General features: G+C 44.7%; 1 protein-coding gene across 1 annotated transcript in view; it reads left to right on the top strand.

The window, feature by feature from the left end:
- LOC124555689 (homeotic protein female sterile) overlaps positions 1–22554 on the top strand; it is a 575063-nt gene that overhangs the window by 304602 nt on the left and 247907 nt on the right. Inside the window, exon 2 of the mRNA XM_047129691.1 lies at positions 21164–21325. The gene's annotated coding sequence lies outside the window, so the exon portion shown is untranslated. The remainder of the gene's footprint in view (positions 1–21163; positions 21326–22554) is intronic.

Here is a 22554-nt window from a genome sequence, read left to right as displayed (position 1 = left end):
GTGCGCTCGGATTTTCTTCTGCACAAATGAGTTTTGTTAAAGTTCACAGTTCCATCTGGAGTTAACGTGCATTCATCGGTAAATAGCACCATAGTCGACAATCGTGGCTTGGGAATGCTTTTCTTAAAATACCATTGCGCAAATTGTACTCGTCATAAGTAGTCCTCCTGTACTAATGCCTGGACTTTCTGCACCTGATATATATTCTTCAGTCAGTACGAGATGTGCCCTAAACTTGCACAACATCGCAAGTGCTTCTTCGAAGTATTCCAAAACGTCCTCTTCAAAGACTAATCTTCAGATAAAGCGATGACGGCCGGCATCGGTTGTTGATGCCTAGTACCATACGGAAATGCTGAATAAAGTATTCAGACGGCCTCCCATACATATAGTGAAGCTTTTTCAGTACCACACATGACTACTGTATGCACAGTTTAAAGAATAGCATCATGGAACCACTAAAAGCTGCTGTGCGCAAAGTAAAGCTCCAACTCCTGGCCCAGATGACAGACTGACGGCCGTGTCATCCTCTGCCAATGGCCTTTGGATGCGGTATGGAAGGGCGTGGGGCCAGCACACCGCTCACTCGGCCGTTGTCGGCTTCCCAGACCGTGAAGCCGCTACTTCTCATTCAAGAAGGTTCTCAACAGGAGACTGAGTGGATCCTCTTCCAGTCCTCCTCCCAGGGAAAAATCCCTAGCAGTACCGGGAATAGAATCCAGATCATCGACACAGCAGCCACACACGATTACCACTGAGCTACGCAGGTGGACAAAAACTGCTTTAATGCCTTATTGTTCACTGAGAATAAGTTTTGGTCGAGCGAACTTCAAGTCACGGATTAACCTCAGGTTAAAGGAAGGTTCCTTGGAGTCATACACATAATTATCAACAGTTTAAGTGTTACATTTTTTCCCATCAGTCACTAAGTCCACAGATCGACAGTCCGCTGCACTGTTCATCATACTGTCTCACCAAAGTTGTATTACACGATATGCTATACCTTTTTTATCTATATAAAACATGATTTATAAATAGCCTGGTGGATAACATCGGAAGGTACCACTTAATGTATCACTTAACATGCGTCGTCAGATGTGGATGCAACTAGACTGGCTACCTGCACAATTTTCTGTGAATGTACGTGACGTACTCGATGGCACGTACCCCGGGCGCTGGATCGGAATGGGAAGTCCATTTGCATGGCTACCTCCCTCTCATGCTCGACACCTCTTGATTTTTTTGAGATCGCACCAAATGTCTGGTTTAAGTGACACCAGTTCCCGACGAAGAAATACTTTTCTCCAGGATACTCCCAGCGTCTGATGAGATTCGTCTGATAACTGGTATACTTCACAGAGTGACCTAGAATTATATACGAAAATATTGTATCTGTGCTGAATATCTTGGTCGCCGTTTTGAACATCTTCTGTAATGTACAACACTATTTAGTAAACAGTATACTATCTTTGCTAAACTTAAGCTGCATATCCATTGCTTATCTTCTTTGTCTCTGCCATCACAGACCTGTCCTCGCCCAAGATTACTTCCAAGAGCATAAACTACTATTCAAAAATACTTGGACACCTCTGTCACCTCCTTTTTGTGCGAAACATTTTGAACCACCCGTTCACAGACGCCGCAACGCCAGAAATTTCAAACAAAATGCAACAATATATGTAGAACATAGACTCCTGACCCAAGAAATGGCTGTTTACGTTCGGTATAAAAAACTTCTTTTTGCTCTGCGTGGTCAGAGAAACGCACTGTTCTTTGACTTTATCACTGTTGATCAGTCACTGGGAACAGTGACAACGGCGAAAATTTAGAAGCATGCGCCTGGAGCGAGCTATTGTGGTAGTCATAGAAAACTTGTTGTAGAGAGGGCAGGTACTGTACCATGCTGATGTTCATTGGAAGTACCCTAAGAAAGGCAATTCATTTTCGAATAAGTAACTTACAGAAAGCTCCTTCGGTTGGTTTTTCACTGCCACTGCGCAGTCTGGGAACTCTACAGATGGGATTAATGGCAGAGATAGAGCACGTTCAAAGAAGAGCTGCGCTTTTCGTTCCGGGTTCGTTTAGACAGCGCGCGAACGTCACGGAGATGCGTATCCATGCCCAGTGTTAGACGTTCCAACAGAGGTGTAGTACACCCAGGAGAAGTATATTGTTGAAATTCTGAGAGCAAACTATTCAGCAAGAGAGAAGCAATAAATTAAATCCACCTACCACAATTTCCATGATGGATAAATTAGAGTAGTCAGAGCTAATAGAGAAGCTTACCATTACTCGTTCATGCCACATATCGTTTGCGAATTGAACAAAAGGGGAAAAAAATGAAATAACCATATAGCATTATTGCCCGGAAGACTCCGACTGGGGTTATCCGGCTGCCCGGTGCAAGTGTTTCTATTCGACACCACTTCGGCGACTTGAGTGTCGCTGATTATAACTGCTAATCTTGGAAGCAAAGTATCAACCTCTTGACATATTTTGCATATTTCCACTCGAATACAAGGATTTATATTAAAAATGAATAAATTTCTCCAGCTGTGTTTAAGGTGTCGATTATATTTTGGCAACTAGTTTCAACGTTGTAACAACGTTATCTTCAGGCCGATACACTTGTTGACGTCAACTGAGTGCGGCTGATACTAGAAGTCAGTGGTAAGATATGGACGTGCTCCGTGCGGAAGGTGATTACTAACCACCTTCCACACGGAGCACGTCCGTATCTTACCACTGACGTCTAGTATCAGCCGCACCCAGTTGCCGTCAACAAGTGTATGGGCCTGAAGATAACGTTGAAACTAGTTACCAAAATAAAATCGACACATTAAATACAGCTGGAGGAATTGCTTCATTTTAACATAAATTTATACCAGCTGACGTCCCACTGTCCTCCATTTCAGGTATGGATGCACGAAGATTAAAGCGTATACGAGGAGGTCGGTTCTGCGTGGACGTCACATGACGTCTCACAAAGTCTTAACCATGAGAACTTTACTTTTATTTTATTTTTATTCATTTTTTAAATAATTTTTTGGGGTAACTCATCCCTTAGTGTTGATTGCACAAAAGCGAGTAATATGTGGTGTTCACCAACTGATGTAATGTAGGTTCTACTTCAAGGAGCTAGGCATTTTAAATGCACCGTCGCAATACATATTTTCGCTAATGAAATTGGAGATAATAATCCATCACAGTTAGAGAAGATTAGTGATGTTGATACCGACAACACTAGAGGGGAAAATAACTTTTATTACCCATTGTTGAAGGTGTCAGTGGCTCAGAGAGGAGTGCAGTATACAGCAATAAAAATATTTGACCATTTGTCTGGTAACATAAAATGTCTGACAGTTAGGGAAGAAAGTTTTACATGTAATTTAAAATCATGTTTTCATATATAATATCATATAAACTGACTGACTGCACGTCATTTCGATAAAAAAAAAGGTAGTGAAAATTATCTACGGAACCTGAAAATAACTACCTACCTGAAATGATTAGGACAACACAGACATGACCTGGCTGTTAATCGAACCTAGGACCCTGCGGTCCAGAGGCAGCAACGCTAACCAATTTTTTCCGTCTGTCTACCGTCTGTCTACCGTCTTCTACATCTACATTTATACTCCGCAAGCCACCCAACGGCGTGTGGTGGAGGGCACTTTACGTGCAACTGTCATTACCTCCCTTTTCTGTTCCAGTCGCGTATGGTTCGCGGGAAGAACGACTGTCTGAAAGCCTCCGTGCGCGCTCGAAACTCTCTAATTTTACATTCGTGGTCTCCTCGGGAGGTATAAGTAGGGGGAAGCAATATATTCGATACCTCATCCAGAAACGCACCCTCTCGAAACCTGGCGAGCAAGCTACACCGCGATGCAGAGCGCCTCTCTTGCAGAGTCTGCCACTTGAGTTTGCTAAACATCTCCGTAACGCTATCACGCTTACCAAATAACCCTGTGACGAAACGCGCCGCTCTTCTTTGGATCTTCTCTATCTCCTCCGTCAACCCGGTCTGGTACGGATCCCACGCTGATGAGCAATACTCAAGTATAGGTCGAACGAGTGTTTTGTAAGCCACCTCCTTTGTTGATGGACTAAATTTTCTAAGGACTCTCCCAATCAATCTCAACCTGGTACCCGCCTTACAAACAATTAATTTTATATGATCATTCCACTTCAAATCGTTCCGCACGCATACTCCCAGATATTTTACAGAAGTAACAGCTACCAGTGTTTGTTCCGCTATCATGTAATCATACAATAAAGGATCCTTCTTTCTATGTATCCGCAATACATTACATTTGTCTATGTTAAGAGTCAGTTGCCACTCCCTGCACCAAGTGCCTATCCGCTGCAGATCTTCCTGCATTTCGCTACAATTTTCTAATGCTGCAACTTCTCTGTATACTACAGAATCATCCGCGAAAAGCCGCATGGAACTTCCGACATTATCTACTAGGTCATTTATATATGTTATGAAAAAGCAATGGTCCAATAACACTCCCCTGTTGCACGCCAGAGGTTACTTTGTCTGTAGAGGTCTCTCCATTGATAACAACATGCTGTGTTCTGTTTGCTAAAAAATCTTCAATCCAGCCACACAGCTAGTCTGATATTCCGTAGGCTCTTACTTTGTTCATCAGGCGACAGTGCGGAACTGTATCGAACGCCTTCCGGAAGTCAAAGAAAATAGCATCTACCTGGGAGCCTGTATCTAATATTTTCTGGGTCTCATGAACAAATAAAGCGAGTTGGGTCTCACACGATCGCTCTTTCCGGAATCCATGTTCATTCCTACAGAGTACATTCTGGGTTTCCAAAAACGACATGATACTCGAGCAAAAAATATTCTACAACAGATCGACGTCAGAGATATAGGTCTATAGTTTTGCGCATCTGCTCGACGACCCTTCTTGAAGACTGGGACTACCTGTGCTCTTTTCCAATCATTTGGAACCTTTCGTTCCTCTAGAGACTTGCGGTACACGGCTGTTGGAAGGGGGGCACGTTCTTTCGCGTACTCCGTGTAGAATCGAACTGGTATCCCGTCAGGTCCGGTGGACTTTCCTCTGTTGAGTGATTCCAGTTGCTTTTCTATTCCTTGGACACTTATTTCGATGTCAGCCATTTTTTCGTTTGTGCGAGGATTTAGAGAAGGAACTGCCGTGCGGTCTTCCTCTGTGAAACAGCTTTGGAAAAAGGTGTTTAGTATTTCAGCTTTACGCGTGTCATCCTCTGTTTCAATGCCATCATCATCATCCCGGAGTGTCTGGATATGCTGTTTCGAGCCACTTACTGATTTAACGTAAGACCAGAACTTCCTAGGATTTTCTGCCAAGCCGGTACATAGAATTTTACTTTCGAATTCACTGAACGCTTCACGCATAGCCCTCCTTACGCTAACTTTGACATTGTTTAGCTTCTGTTTGTCTGAGAGGTTTTGGCTGCGTTTAAACTTGGAGTGAAGCTCTCTTTGCTTTCGCAGTAGTTTCCTAACTTTGTTGTTGAACCACGGTCTTCTTCCGTCTTCCTCACTTAAGATACAGGGGGTGGATAAAAACATAGAAACACAGCGGTAAATTTGTGCTTATATACAAATGCTGATGCTAGCCAAGACTGTAACTTGCACTCTCGTATTTTACCACTAACGGCACCTGTGCAATGTCCTCAGTACATTAAAAGTGTCACTCGTGGTGAGAACAGTGTTCTGTTAGTTGTGAGTGCATTGTGTCAGAGCCCACTGCATCGATGGTGCTCATATGGCAGGTGCTTCCGCAGCCAAGATGTTTACCGTATACAAAAAAAAGAGGAAAAACATAATCCGCTAAGTCACAACGCGGACGAAGGTGTGTGTTGAGAGCTGGTAACGGACGGTCACTGAAGAGGACTGTGACGACGAGTAAAACAAAGCTGATTGTCGCACTCGCGAACCCGGTCAGCACCAAAACGACGCTAAGGGAGCTCCCAGAAACAGGGAATTGCAGGACGTGTCAGAATGCCCAAAGTATTCATCAGTGACGCAAATGTTCGTAAAGGAAAACGTTGTGCCGAAGCCATAAAACCCGTGCTATGGGTCAATGGAAGAAAGTCATTTGGTCGAATGAATCTTGTTACACAGTGTCTACAACTTCTGAACAAGTTTACGTCTTGCGTACGCCGTCCAGTGCCTACGATACACACTGCTTGCTGCCAAGAGCGAAACATGGCGCGGGGTATGGTGACAGGGCAGCGATATCGTGGTACTCCCTGGACCCCGTGGCTACTTTGCAAGGTCGTATTACTGCCGAGGATCATGTAGCCGGTTTGGCTGATCAGGTCTCTTCGATGGTACAATGTTTGTTCCCCAGTCGTTGTGTTGTGTTCAAAGACGACATGGCAGCAATTCACGTAGCTCGCATCGTCCAGGACTAGTTCGTTGAGCACGAGGGTGAATTGTCGTAACTCCCCTAGCCACCACTGTCCCCAGATATCCATATTATTGAGCCTTGGTGGTCCACTTTGGAGAGAATGGTGCGTGATTGGCCTCCGCCGCCTTCATCGTTACCAGAACTTGTTACTACTTTACAGGAGGAATGGTATATTATTCGAGACGACTGGAAGCTGTTTTGAACACCAACGGTTTTCCTACACCGTATTAGGCATGACAATGCTTTGTGTTTTCATACTTTGTCCACCTACTGTAGTTCGTAATATACAAACGCAGCTGTAGTTTGAATATCGTGCTACGTCAGTCTTGAACAAAGTGCCCAAGCTTTTGTTGCACAATGGCCTCGATTCAGAGTACAGTGTTAACTATTCCGGCAACATATATCACTGAGGACCGAAACGCCGCCTAGCGACAAACCAAACTACGTCCCGCGGTGTTGGAATATGCCTTTAGGTATGGTTTAACATTCACTTTAAACAAAATTGCAATCAGTGAGCTTAGGCAATATTAGCTTTTTTATGCTAATTGTGTCTTGAAATAAGCGACATTTTTACAGTTCTCCTGTAATAATAGACATCGTCTCAAATTAAAAATGTAAACTGATTACTTTTTTGTAAGGAAGACATTTTGAGACAGTCTGTTTTTTGGCAAATATTGAACCAACAGTCATTAGGAGGCAACTTGATGTGAGAAAGCTTATATAGGTGTGTCGTAGACACGACCATTACACAGCAGCATTCCCATACAAGCTTTAAGTCACAGAATAACACATTACAGGACTAGATAATCCCATATCCTTAGATAGGTGACCATTTCTGATAATCCACTCAGTGACATGGAGCATGGACGACGTGGAAATTACTAAACAAACTAAGATCTGAAATTTGGGAAACCAGGACAAGTCCTAATAAATAAGACTTTCCTTTGAGGGAGGCAACAAAGATGTGGCTGAAATGATGAACTGCAACACATGCCCTCCAACAATGCGTAATTGTGGATCTAAATAGGCAACACCAGCTGGTCATTGCTTTGCTAAATAGTGATCTGATATGTTGCCGCTGCTTTCTCTATATTAATGTCAGTTTACAAATTACATTTTGCATAATTTCCACACTTTCACACATGTTTGGGTTGAATACACTTCTTACTAAGTTGTGTTACGTTGTAGGTACGTAATAATACGAAAATTGTCAGCTCTGCCACGGTAAATAAATAAGCAACCATTTAAGCCACCTCATGAAATAGGCGAAATAAAACTCATTTATGACTGCCAGTTTTACAAACGACTGCAGTACCCATGTTCGTAGCAAATACCACGCTGTATATATTGTGGCAGTTCTATGTAATATACATTTGACTATGTCTAATTGCCAGCAAGTTAGAACCTATGAACTTTTACGTGGTTCTTTTTGAAGCAAGAAGGGTGTAAAAGATCATGAATCCACTTTCAATTCGATCTTTTCATAGCTTCAGAAAAAAATCCAATTAAAAATAGCAAACCCTTGCCGAAAAAGTCTGGTCTGAGGAGGAAAAGGGGGAGAGAGAGTTTTGCCGCAAAACAGACAATTTATAAATTTATGGAGTCAGATCCTCTTTTGAATGTTAAGAGTCGTTAGAAAGTGCTGAAGTCACGCAACCACTGCTGCCTCGCGACGGTGTTGGCGAAGCAGACGGTACGAATGAAAACGTTGTCTGCATCCGCTTCTCAGAGTATTTACCTCCGTCGAGAGAAAGACATCTCCGGGGCCATAAACGTCTGTAGACACAACAAAGACAACTCACTTACGTAGCTGAAGAATGCAGCGACCATAAAGTCATAACTTAGCTGACATCATTCCTAACGTTATCATAGGTGCATCCAACTTTCTGGAATGACACAGGTTAAAGGAAGAACGTGAAGTTTCAGCATAGATAATTAACCTTTAGTTTGTGATAACGATAGAAAATTGTTTTGGCTACTCACTTCACTTAGCTGTGAAATGTTTAAATGAGAATTACTTCATTTATCATGATAACATTTTAGTGTTCCCCACAAAGAGGAGAACAACTTGGATGTCCTGATCAGTTATGAGCTTAGTGTAGATGCATGGATTGAACCTCTCACCCTTCAAAAATGAACAGTTGTCCATCCTGCACTCTAGTAAATCTCTGTAGTGAGAATCATTCGAAGGTATCAACACGAACAACGAGATCGGCGAGATGTTTTCTGCTAAAAGTAAATAATTCGCAGCTGAAACATGAGGTACGTGATAGCACACCATTTGCAAGAAAGAAACCTACAGCGGAGTGATACACTGCATATAATACACACATTTAATAACCATAAAATTCAGAAAACCCGCTTTTACTTTGCACCATAAGCGCCAAATGAAAAAAAAAAAAACCTGTGTTCGCTGTTCGGGTCCACGCCGTAAATTTATCGTGAAAACGTCGGGATAAAATCAAAACAGGCTTTTATATGTCCATCTTTCTGACTGATGGTCTGCGGCACTTCGGCCGTTCACTTACGTAATGAAATGAAACACCTGCTACTGTCGTTTTGATGTCATTTTTTTAGACTGCAACCAGTTTCGATGATTCAATACACAATCTTCAGGCCTTAACTGACATTGAGGTAGTGGACTACAATCGTATACACCCATACGTGACCAACATCCATGAACTGGCTTCCGTAGAATAATGTAAAAGCGATGTTGTGTCCGTGCACCCATCAACTGGACTTTTTAGGCTTTTTGGATTCCTTCGCCACAAGCAAAACAAATTCGGCACGACAAACACGTACAAACATGATCTATCCGTTGTGGATTCAACCATTGTTTTAGAAATTACAATCTGACTGTATTTTGTCACGCAAGAAAGTTCGACTGACGAGTGAATAGACTTTCTAACTTTCAAAAGGCTTACCGCGTTAATGAAAAAAAGTCTGTACCACAAACATCAAAGATAAACGCCTTCAGAATGTCAGAGTACTCAGAATGCACGGTGAGGTATCCAAAAAATGGTTCCGCTCGGCCACTCTGGCCGGCCGGTGAGGTATCCATCTTTGTACAACGGCTAAACGATGATTCTCGTAACATAGTGATAATATCCGATGAAAGAGAGCTATTAGAATTGCAGCTACAACAGTGCAATAAATGTTTTTATAGCTTTTATATTTCTGCCAGAATGCTATTTATTTCTTGCAGCGAAACCAAGTTAACATGTGACTGATACTGTTGTCAATAAGGCAACAGACTCTTCGTGAATGAGAAACACGGAGGTCACAAAACTGTGTTAAACTAAAGTCCGGAGACACGTACACGATCATCGTATAAAGCACAGCAGTAACTCAAAGTGTGAAAACAGTGAGCATAACGTTGACTGTAGTAGTAGTAAGCAGCCAGGTAAGCAGCCGACGTTAAGACGGGAGCGGCAACGCACTTACGCCCCAGCGCTGGTCATTAGCTCACGTAACCCCCTTCCAGGTGCACGACGTCTGGCGGGTAGCGTCACCTGCGGGAAGTTTGTCTTCATACATCCTGCCGGGTTCTGCATATCGTTTCTGACCCAGGGCACAACGCTACCGTCCGCAGCTCGTGGTCTAGTGGACACAGTTGGCCTTTGGCTGTGCTGCGGTGAGGACGCGCTGTTTGTGTTCCTGCCGCGGAGCGAGCGCTCGTGTTGTTTACATAGTACTCGGCCGTTTCGCGCGTGCCGTACTCAGCATATAGATCACTATGGCGCACCAATACAGAAAATCGACGCTCAAATTTACGTTCCGCGACGAATTTGCACGGCCCAAAGCACTCGAAGTCGAACGATTTCTACGAGAAGAAGTTAAAATCCCGGCTACCGACATTCTAGACATTCCCTTGTCCATTGTGAGTAGTATCGTATATGTCAAGATCATCAACAACGCAACATGTGAACGGATCCTTCGGGAAACGAAACAGGGCCTCCGTTTCTACCATACTGATGGCAATGTGGGGACTGTGCATGTCGATTATTCTGGCATGGGACTCCGCACGATCAGACTTTTCGAACTACCGGCGGAGGACGTCGTGACAGCGCTGCGCCCCTACGGCACGGTGCATGATCATATTGCGGAAAAATGGGGGCAATTCCAGACATATCCTGTGCTGAACGGAGTCCGCCAGGTCCGAATAGAACTTAAAAGACATGTACCTTCATATCTGAACATCAGTGGCTGCCGTGCCATCGTCATCTACGATAGGCAACCGAAGACCTGCTCTGGTTGTGGGAAGGAGGGACACCTCAGATCAGAATGTATCCAACGTCGAATCACTCAACTGCCGCCGTCGCAGCCGATGCTGCTTCCCGTGACTTATGCAGCAGCCCTCACGACAGCTACCACTTCACCACGACAGCCGACATCCACTGTTGGGTCGCGGCTCCATGCTCCAATACATGGCGATGACGACACACCCGTTCCACAAGCTACGGATTCAACTCCGATGCAGCCGCCCCCGTCGACGGATAACAAGATACATGACGACAGCATGGCCGTAGACTCGCTTATTGTGCCTACGGCTGCCTTTGTGCCGGAACGTCGTGAATCTTTGCCATCGTCTGACACAGAAGGACACACCAGGAAGCAACGCTCTCCGAAGCGACGGAAGCGGAGGCGTAGAGCAACTTCCGAACGGGATGCGACGCAGCCTCCAGAGGACGACGACTCCACCTACAATGCCGACGCTACCACAGAGGCAGCCGCCATTTGCTGCAGTGTGGCACCACCGAACGGAACTGAGGACAAACCACACATATCTACAGTGGCAAAATCGGATGCCGATACGCAGGACAGATGCTGCCCACCACCTTCTGGAGTGCAAGCACCCATGCCGTGTCCTGAGGAAGCTAGGGAAACCGATCTGGCTTTGAGTTCCCCGACGTGGGCGGATGACCACGACGACGACGGCACCATGCAAGTTACGCCAACAGAGCCCACGCCATTGGCGCCGGCTCTCTAGAAAGGACAGCAGGTGAGGTTTGGGGGGATGCGGAGGTGTCAATACAGTCAGAAGCGTCATAGGTAATTCCAGTCTTAATGGATCACTTATCACCTGCGGTTCTGCAACAAGCTTACGTATCGCCACGATTAACCTCAACACGATACGAACGGCAGTGAAGATCCAGTTGCTGCGTGAGATGCTTCGTTCTTCGGATGTTGACATTGCCCTGTTGCAAGAAGTGTATATAGCGGCCCTCCCTGTTTTCCACGGTTATGTGACATATATGTCACCGGCGGACCGAAATGGCAGCGGTACGGCAATACTAGTGCGCGACGGAATTGCCATCGAAGAAGTGACTTACCTTCCGTCAGGAAGGGGGCTGGCGAACACAGCACTGGGCACGCGCATCATTAACATATACGATCCATCAGGAACTGACCAACGCCGCGAACGCTCGCTGTTCGAATCTGAGGATATCGCCGCCCCCCCCCCCCCCCACTTTATCAGCCGCTTCGAGCAATATATCTTCGGCGGCGATTTTAACTGTGTGCTCCACCCCAAAGACCAAGTCCCTCATTTCTCGACTTGTCAAGAACTTCGGCACCTGGTTCGTGATATGCTTCTCACAGACACGTGGGAGACAGTGCACGGTGACCGTCCCGGGCCGACATATCTTACTAGTCACTCAGTCAGTCGCCTAGACCGCATTTATGTCTCACGAGCCCTAGCGCCGGGAGTATTGGACGCCGAACGTTGGCCGCTTCCCTTCTCCGATCATAGCGATTTCATATGCACACTCACTCTACAGCAGCAGCGGATATGGCGCAGCCGAGGACCCTGGAAGCTGAATGTGGCACATCTTCAAGCCCCGGAATGCCGTCAGATTATCGCCAACACATGGATGGATTGCGAACGTCGTCTTCCCCGATACCCTTCGACTCTAGCATGGTGGGTGGAATATGCAAAACCAGCGTTTCGGCGTGTGCTAACACAGTTCGGAAAAGATATCGCAGCGTGGCATCGTCACACATTGGACTTTTATTACACGATGCTCCGCGAACTCGCCAGCTAACCACCATCTCCAAACCGACAAATTGAAAGCCGCCGAATTAAAGGTAAAATATTGTCGCTTACGAGGAATTTTTGGAGGGGGTCGTCGTGCGATCGTGACGTCAAAACCGAGCGGAAGGAGAAAACCCGTCTATGCATCACATCGTGCTCGACAGCCGCCGACTCCGACAGCAGCTGATCACGGACCTCATATTGCCAGGTGGTAGGGTCGTAATGACTCAGGCGGCGGTTACAGAAGCCGTTGCAGATCACTATCGCCGGTTTTACGACGAGTTGAATACAGAGGAAGCGGATGGGCACGACATACTGCAGCACGTGTCGCACACCCTCGACAATGCAGCAGCGGCGAAGCTGTTAGGTGGGATTACACGAGACGACATCGAGGACGCGCTTAACAAGGGAGCACTCGACAAATCTCCCGGGCCAGACGGACTGCCGCTCGAGTTTTATCGTACTTTCCGCGATCTCATGATGCCCCGATGGATCATCATGTACCAAGAACTGATGACCCTCGGTTCCCACGTGCCACCTGCATTCGTGGAAGGTCTCCTTATACCGATTCACAAGCCTTCCAGAGGTCGGACGGTCGAGGACTACAGGCCAATTACAATGCTCAACGCGGATTATAAAATCTTCGCCCGACTACTCGCCAGCCGCATAAAGAAGGTTCTGCCCCTACTCCTCCCCATGGAGCAAACGACACAGGGCGGAGTGACCAACATGCAAACGGCAACCAGCGAATGCAGGGATTTAATAGCCATCGCTACATCCTGTCACCTTCGAGCTGCTCTGATCTTCATTGATTTCGACCACGCCTTCGACAGAGTTCACCACAAGTTCCTTCTGTCCGTCATGGCCCACATGTGCTTCCCGCCTGACTTTCTCGACATCTTTCAGCGCCTTTTCCGTGGAGCTGCATCCCGTGTACTGGTGAATGGACGGATTGTGGGTCTCTTTCCGATCCGACGGTCAGTTCGCCAAGGATGCCCACTCTCCATGATCCTTTACGCGATCGCACTCGAACCACTTGTCGGAGGGTTGAAAAAAAAGGCTCTCGGGCATGTCATTGAGGGATCACACCTTTCACCTTTCACTGCAGGATATATGCTGATGACCTTGTGTTACTTGTCCGATCTGGTGACGAGGTACGCTCGGTGATACAGTGGACCAATCGCTATGGTTTGGCGGCGGGCAGCGTCATGAATGTGGCCAAGACGGCAGCGATGCCCATTGGGAGAGGTCTACAGGAAGACGCTTTAGCCCCACTCCCACTAGTTAACAAGGTACGGTTCTTGGGCATAACATTTACACAGGATGTGCGCCGCACGGCTGCCATGAACTATGCACGATTACTACAGGCAATACGCACAGAAGTTCGCCGGAACTTACTTCGACGGATGGACCTCCTACAGCGTGTGGAATACCTCAACCTTCACGTGGCGACTAAGATGATCCACTTGGCCCAGGTCCTACCGATATCGACAGCGATGGCACACATACTGCAAGCAGCGTTTGGATATTACCTTACCGCCGGACACCTATTCAAAGTCCGCTACGAAACACTCACCCTCCCTCCGCTTGATGGCGGACTGGGACTTATAAATGTACGAGCGAGGGCTACAGCGTTATACTTGTGCACAATGATGAAATTGTGGACCCACAAAGATGCTTCTCTTACGGGTCGTCTGTTAGAGGAATTGCTGCCGGCGTCTCTTCTGCCACCTGTCACGATTGCGCACATAACACCCTCACTCTCGCACCTCTCGGCATTTATTCTTGAGTATAGTTACGTGCGCCCAGACCTTCCCAACACTCGCACTCCCAAGGCGAGAGACTTTTACAGACTGCTGCTAAGGTCCATCCCTCGCAATGTGATTGAGAGGAAAAGTCCGACCACCCTATGGCCTGCAGTGTGGAGAGCGGTCCAGGAGCCGTTCCTCTCCACGCGGCCACGAGCCGCGTGGTACCAGGTGGTGAACGGAAAGGTTGTAACACGACAAAGGCTGCACGCTATTGGGATGACGGATTCCCCACTCTGCCCACGTTGCCACCTCGTGGATACTGACGAACACCGTTTAACATGTGGATCGGCGTTAGAGGTATGGCTGTTAGTGCAGAAGATCCTCGCCTGCTACCTACGTATCGCGCCTCGCACAATTGAGCCACGGCTCCTCCTTTGTCCAGAGGATACTTATTTCCCACCTGCAAAGACTCACGCTCTCACATGGTTTAAAGGCATGTCCATATACTACCTCTTTTGAGATGATGAGAAGATGGTGCTTGATTACTGGCAATTTCTCCAGGACAGTCATACCACACTTGAGTGTACACCCCGATACCGACAACTATTTGCGAACTATTTGCGCAGTGTCTTCGATAACCCCCCTCACAGTTGGGGAGTACCGGGCAGAGGATGACCGCCGTCATGGAGCTCCACACGCTGCGAAATGTTGTACCAATTTGGAACATGGAATCTGTACGCAGATGGGCCATGCACATGGAATGGCGTGCGGGATTTGGTTACATTTTTCTTTCCTTATTATCTATCATCATACTATTAGTTTCGAATTTTATTTCATTGTTTAGAAGGAACTTTGTTCTGTTGTTGCTATGGATGTACATTCTACTTTTGTTTGTCGTAACTGAACGACGCATTTTTCCATATAAAAAAAAAGTTAGTAGAGAAAAATTTACAATTACAACAAAAAATAAACTTCAAAAAGAAAAACAAAAAAACGAAAACAACAATAAAAAAAACAAAAAAAGGAAACAGTGGTCAGTGTATCTGGCTAGTAAACGGGAGGTTCAGGTTTCGGATCCTGGTCCAGCCCAAATTTTGAACATTCCCTATTGTGAAAAAAAAAGGTAGGTAGAGCACTTGCCCGCGAAAGGCAAAGGACCCGAGTTTGAGTCTCGGTCGGGCACACAGTTTTAGTCTGCCAGGAAGTTTCATATCAGCGCACACTCCGCTGAAAAAAAAAAGAAGTGGTTAGCGTTCCTGCCTCTTGAATACGGGGGTCCGCGGTTCGATTCCCGGTCGGCTTCGATATTTTCTCCGCCCGGGGACTGGATGTTTCTGTTGCCTTCCTGATTTCATTATCATCCTTCGGGAACAGTGGCGCGACTGGACTGCGAAAACATTGGGAATTTGTACAGGCCCTGATAATCGTGCTGTTCAGCTTCCCACAAATGAAATATCATCACACGATACCTGTAACAAAAACACACTTCCAGAATCTAACAAAATGGAATAGTGATTAAGACACTGGGCTGTAATCCATCTACACGCTACGAACTACTGTGAGGTGTAAGGCATACACTACTTCACGTAGTACCATGTATTAAGCTTTCTTCCAGGTCTATTCGTGTTTGGATAGCGGAAAGAAAGACTTCATCATTGTCCCTGTGCGCACCGCCGTCAGTCTAATCTTGTCTTTGTGGTCTCAGTGGGAGCGGTAAGTAAGGGACTGCTCAGTATTTCTATACTTCTTTCAGAATACTGGTTCTTGAAACTTCCTAAGTAGGCTTTCCTGAGACACTTTCTGTCTACATGCATCTGCCAGATCAGTTTCCTCACAGCCTCCGTGGCGTTCTCCCATGGGTGAAATAAACACGTGATCATTTTTACTGCCCATATTTTATACGATCAATATTGCCGGCCGGGATGGCCGAGCGGTTCTAGGCGCTACAGTCTGGAACCGCGCGACCGCTACGGTCGCAGGTTCGAATCCTGCCTCGGGCATGGATGTGTGTGTTGTCCTTAGGTTAGTTAGGTTTAAGTAGTTCTAAGTTCTAGGGAACTGATGACCTGAGAGGTTAAGTCCCATAGTACTCAGAGCCATTTGAACCATTTTTTTAGTCCTATTTGGAATAGGTGCTACGCACTTGAGCTGTAGTCTAGGAAGGGTCGCACGCCTGTTTTGTAAACTATATCCTTGTTTATACTGATTGCATTTTCCCAGTATCCTACAAATGAACCAAAGTTTGCCATCTGACTTATCTGCCGCTGAGCCAATGTGATCATTCCACCTCACTCGAGGAGTAGGGTTTCAGATCTCCGCCCAGCCATCCTGATGCAGATGTCTGATTTCCATAAACTTCAAAAGTCGTTTATCTCCACAGTCCTTGTCAGACGTAACTTGTACTCACGTCGATGAAACGTTAAAAAATCAGTAGCTCAATGTAACGAAAGACGTTGACAAGCAGCATTTATTTCGTTATTCGTGGAGGTCGGAATTTGTGTTATATTCTAAGATGTTACTTCTCCATTTTGAAACACTTCATTGGGGTGACGTGAAGGTTTCCACCTATGTGCGAGGTACTTATTGCGGGCTAGAATGGTAGTGGGAAGGCATCTTGAAATTATAGCCCCCCAAGTTCCGTCAAACGTTGGCACTAGCGTATGTTAAGTAACCATTGTTTGATTGTCTGCCTTCAGTAAACACGATATGTCTCTCGCGACCTCGAGGGCTTACTAAGTTTTTGCTAATCACTAAAGTTGGTTTATCATGCTTCCAGGTATCTTAGGTGACTCTTTGAGTGTCGGAAAAAGAATTTGAAACATGCTTGGTGGAATGATGATGGCGATGTCTTAGAGGGAGACAACCTGATTGAAATATCTGGAACGCAAGTAAAAGTGACAAGACCAGGAAAAAGTTCTATAGAAGCAAGGACACATACATCAAAAGGTCTCAAAAAGATCAGAGCACAACAAATAAAAGATCAACTAACATCAGTTGAATCATCTTTTAAGCAGTACCCCACAAAGAACTTCTATAAAACATCATTCAAAAATAGTTTAAAGAAGTACACGCCATCAAGTTTAAAATTTATATATGCAGAAATACAGAAGACTTATATAATAACACAGGGAACTGCTGAATACTTGTGGACTACTTCAAAGAACTACATAACTGTGATGTACCAACGAAAGAATTTCATTTTGATAACGCTATCAAAAAATACAACCTGACTGAAATCAGGAAATCAAACAACTTAAAAATAACGAAGCACCAGGAGAAGACAATATAGTTGCTGAATTGCGGAAACTGTCTAGTGACAATATTATTCTGTGTCTAACAGAAATCATTTATGAAATTTAGACAACAAACAACTTACCCTCAAAATGGACATTTGCGTTAATATACCCGTTACATAATAAAGGAAAGAAAACTGATTGTAACAATTACAGAGGGATCTGCCTCCTGCCAGTGACATATCAGATCTTGTTCATGACACTTTTAAAGAGAGCTCTAGGAACACTCGATCCACAACTAGGAGAGTATCAAGCAGGATTTAGGAAGGAAAGATCTTGTGCAGAACAAATAATAAATCTAAAGATCATAATTGAAATGGGAAAAATCATAAACTTTAAATACTTGATCACTTGTGAAAATTATATATATATATATATATATATATATATATATATATAAAGTATATCTATCACTTTATGGAAATGCACTCATCAGGATTTTAAAGGGATTGGGACTCGACAATAAAACAGAAATAATTAAAGGAACTTTAAGAAACACATCAAAAGTGAAATTTATGGGGAACTGTCAAAACCTTTTGAAATAAAATCAGGAGTAACACAGGGAAATGGTTTATCGTCCCTACTTTTTAACTGCAAATTAGTGAAGCTAGAGAATGGAGAAAATCCATCAATACTAAGTGTGTTCAACTGTGAAGAAACTCAAATAAAATCGCCATAGATTGTCTAGCTTTCGCAGGTGACATGGAATTACTGACTTACTAGGCTGTGCCAAAAAACGAATTACAGAACCTTAGAGACGAGCAAACAAAATAGGACTAAAAATATCATTTGAAAAACACATTCCATGGCAATTATCAATGATGTCCCTACAGATGTTAAAATTCATAAAAACACAATATCTAAAACTGCTTCGAATATCTAGGAGAATGGACAACAAGCAACACGAAAGAAAAGATAGCCACAGAAAATAGAGTACATAAAATGGAAAGGACATTCCAAATGACAAAAAAGTAAGAGAAAGACTTTGTCCTGGATCACAAAACTAAGACAATATCAAAGAGTGATATGGCTTGAAACACTGTATGCAGCAAAAACACTAAACCAGCAATATTTGGGGATCCTGAAAAACTGGAAAAAGTTGAAAGAATTTAAAGGAAAATACTGGGATCTAGAAGTAATGGGCAGTTATGCTGAATACAGATTAAGATCAAACAGAGAGCTCCATTTAAAAATGTAAAAGCTAACTGAGAAATTGAGGGAAAGAAGACTACAGTTTTATGACAGCATATACCGAATGGAAACGCAGGAGTCAAACTGGACGTAGTAGATAGCAAATACTTTTTAGAGAAGTGACACAGAATGCATGATTTCGGGAAGAAAGAGGTCTGCAAAAGGAAGAAAGTGGACCCAGGAAGCAAAGGAACGATACTCTCGAAGGATAAAGTAAGTCTCTGCCCAATGAAAATTAAATACAAAGAAGCAAAACGAAATGGTGCAGTCACACTAATGTACTTTTTAGGCTAATTATCTCTCACAATTATCTATCACAATTTTCTCTTATCTTTAAATAATTTCTTTTTGTGTAATACTTAAAAATATCCTATTTCGATCTTTATATTACATAATTGTATCTGTCGAATTGAGCGTTGACAGAGATCAATTAAAAAACAAAAACCTCGTGCTAATCTTTGGTGTTTTCTGTTGGTCCTCGACTAGGTCGATTTATACAGCCTGAAGTTCTTCGGGTGAATTGCTGACGCGATAGTGGCCCATAAAAATCCCAGCGCCAGAACGACTACGAAAATTGTGCCCGATGCGTCTTCCGCCAACGATCTAGCCACTACCGAATACGCTACGATCTCATCCAGTCTTATCTCTAGCTCGCACAGCTTACGCAGCCCCTCACGATGCTTTCTGAGACTACAGACGTGCTGTCCCCAATATCTTGGTAACAATAATAAAACTGTTATACGCCCATGGAAGAAAGGGAAGGAGTAGTAGCGTTTAACGTCTCGTCGACGACGATGCCAGTAGAGACGGAGCACAAGCTCGTATTGGGGAAGTATGAGGAAAGAAATCGGCCTTGTCCTTTTCAAAGGAACCCTTTCAAAATTTCCCTTTGGCGATTCTGGGAAACAACGGGAAGCCTAAATCACTATGAGCAGGTGTTTTAAAGCACCGTCCATTCAAATCCGATTAAAGTGTTTTACACTGCACCATTTCGCCTGGTCCTACCATTGAGACACAGAGTGACGACACACCGTATACGATAATCCTCCAAAATTTCAGTGGTCGTGATCATGGAGGAGCATGTCGTTAACCAGCGCTGTCCTCCCCGTTACTATCAGCTGTCGAACCAACGCCAACTTCCACTTAAGTCGCCTTGTCAGTAGTCATCATAAGGCTAAGCGTGTCATCCAGACCTCCCACCAACGTAAAATCGTTGAGAGTACCGGAAATCACCTCCCCCCCATGAAACATGGACCTTGCTGCTGGTGGGGAGGCTTGCGTGCCTCAGCGATACAGATAGCCGTACCGAAGGTGCAACCACAATGGAGGGGTATCTGTTGAGAGGCCAGACAAACGTGTGGTTCCTGACGAGGGGCAGCAGCCTTTTCAGTAGTTGCAGGGGCAACAGTCTGGATGATTGACTGATCTGGCCTTGTAACACCAACCAAAACAGCCTTGCTGTGCTGGTACTGCGAACGGTTGAAAGTAAGGGGAAACTACAGCCGTAATTTTTCCCGAGGGCATGCAGCTTTATGCTGAGGGAATTAGATTAGGGAATGAGACACTTAAAGTCGTAAAGGAGTTTTGCTATTTGGGGAGCAAAATAAATGATGATAGTCGAAGTAGAGAGGATATCAAATGTAGACTGGCAATGCCAAGGAAAGCATTTCTGAAGAAGAGAAATTTGTTAACATCGAGTATAGATTTAAGTGCAAGGAAGTCGTTTCTGAAAGTATTTGTATGGAGTGTAGCCATGTATGGAAGTGAAACATGAACGATAAATAGTTTGGACAAGAAGAGAATAGAAGCTTTCGAAATGTGGTGCTACAGAAGAATGCTGAAGATTAGATGGGTAGATCACATAACTAATGAGGAAGTATTGAATAGGATTGGGGAGAAGAGGAGTTTGTGGCACAACTTGACTAGAAGAAGGGATCGGTTGGTAGGACATGTTCTGAGGCATCAAGGGATCACCAATTTAGTATTGGAGGGCAGCGTGGAGGGTAAAAATCGTAGAGGGCGACAAAGAGATGAATACACTAAGCAGATTCAGAAGGATATAGGTTGCAGTAGGTACTGGGAGATGATGAAGCTTGCACAGGATAGTGTAGCATGGAGAGCTGCATCAAACCAGTCTCAGGACTGAAGACAACAACAACAACAACCGGAAATCAAACCCAAGATCTCCACGAGACAGTCTTTCAGTGGTCGCTGAGACAGAGTTCCAATAAAATACCTACCACTAATCCTCTCTCTCTCTCTCTCTCTCTCTCTCTCTCTCTCTCTCTCTCTCCATCTATCTTTCTCTCTCTCTCTCTCTCTCTCCATCTATCTTTCTATGGTGAATAATGTTTGTTCTGTTACATTAAGAGCAATGCTGCAAATATTTTCTGGTAGCGAGATTGCAAGTAAAGCAAAACTTTGAGATTTAGTAATATGTTCATAGAATTCTGCTAAAATACCATTACTTTTCAGGTGCGAGGATCGAGCCGAGCCCTGCGTCCCGTGGGCGGAAACTTGCTTACTTCGGAACAGTCGGTGCACTAGACACTGAACTTCCGTGGTGACCACAGCATTTGAATCCCATTCCGCGTCGGAGAAGAGCCTCTAGACGAATACTTCTTCAAGACGACAACAGTAAGTTACTGCTTAAGTTTTTATGACGAGAAATATGTAATTCCGAGGAGGGGTGGACTGCTAACACCAGACATCGCAACTGAGCCATTAAATTCAACTAGTGCCAAAAACGTTGCAGACAGAAAATGCAATGCGTAATGCGTCTACGTTCGTGCAGTTGTGTGTGCTGCCGTTCATTGAACGCGGACTGCCAAAGCATTAGCTGGCAACTTAATACGCTGCACTCTAAAGCTACGTCTCATGGCGGTGATAGTTTGAAACAAGTGTACGCCTAAAATTGCACCTCTTGTAATTTTTTCCCCTTATCCTCGTGATTTCTGTTCTCTAAGTTTCGTGTTTCGTGTTCCGTGTTTCGTGGTATTCGACATGTCATTTGAATATTTTCACTAATTTTTTGCCTTAGAGTTACGACCACTACCCACAGCGAGACTAAATACCGCCTGGTTTCGTTGCCGGCACGTGACGCGTTAAGGAAACTACATAGAGCCTCTGTTACAAGAGTCGTCAGGCGATTTTTCTCTGGTGCTTCGGCAGATAGTTCCAATTTCGTTTCTGCATTGTGTAGTTGGAGTCAGCCCATACAATTCCTTCTCGTCATCTTTTTCATGCGACGCCCAGTGTCAGCAGAAAGCGCCGGTTTGTTTCCCATTACATAAAAAATTATTTTTAAATCGGAATTTTACTTGTCCATTCGACAGATCGTTCCCATATTAGTTCATCCCGGTATTCGTTTTATCGATAGGTGTTAACAGGGACAGTAAAACACGAGGAATACACAGAAATCCAGGAGCGACTTAGTCGCGCTTCATGCTTGGCGGTAGCAGTAAGTGAGGGCCAGGTGGGGGTGGCTGCGACAGCAGCAGCAGCGCGGTTCCGGCCTGAAGTGCCTAGAACCTCTCGGCCACAGCGGCCGGCCCAAAAATTTTGGCCATGCTACTACGGCCAATTGATATTTTGATTTTTTTTTACCCAGCTATTGGTAAAAAATAACACCTGCTATATCTGAGACCAGACAAATACCGGTTATTCAGAACTAAAAAACCGCTATCGGTTTCAACCGATTGCTCTTTGCGATCACCAGGCCCAGGGCGATGCTGTCGTTGCTGGAGTACCGGTTATTCTTAGTTTTGCCGCCCCCCCTTTTATAGAAATCGATAAAACAAATATCGCACTACACGAATTGGGGGATCACTGTATCGACTGGCCACGTAAAATTCCGCGCTAGAAAT

This window comes from Schistocerca americana, chromosome X, assembly GCF_021461395.2.
Source record: "Schistocerca americana isolate TAMUIC-IGC-003095 chromosome X, iqSchAmer2.1, whole genome shotgun sequence".
Lineage (NCBI taxonomy): Eukaryota > Metazoa > Arthropoda > Insecta > Orthoptera > Acrididae > Schistocerca > Schistocerca americana.
The sequence above is the reverse complement of the archived record's forward strand: the minus strand, read 5'-3'. Positions and strand labels throughout refer to the sequence as shown.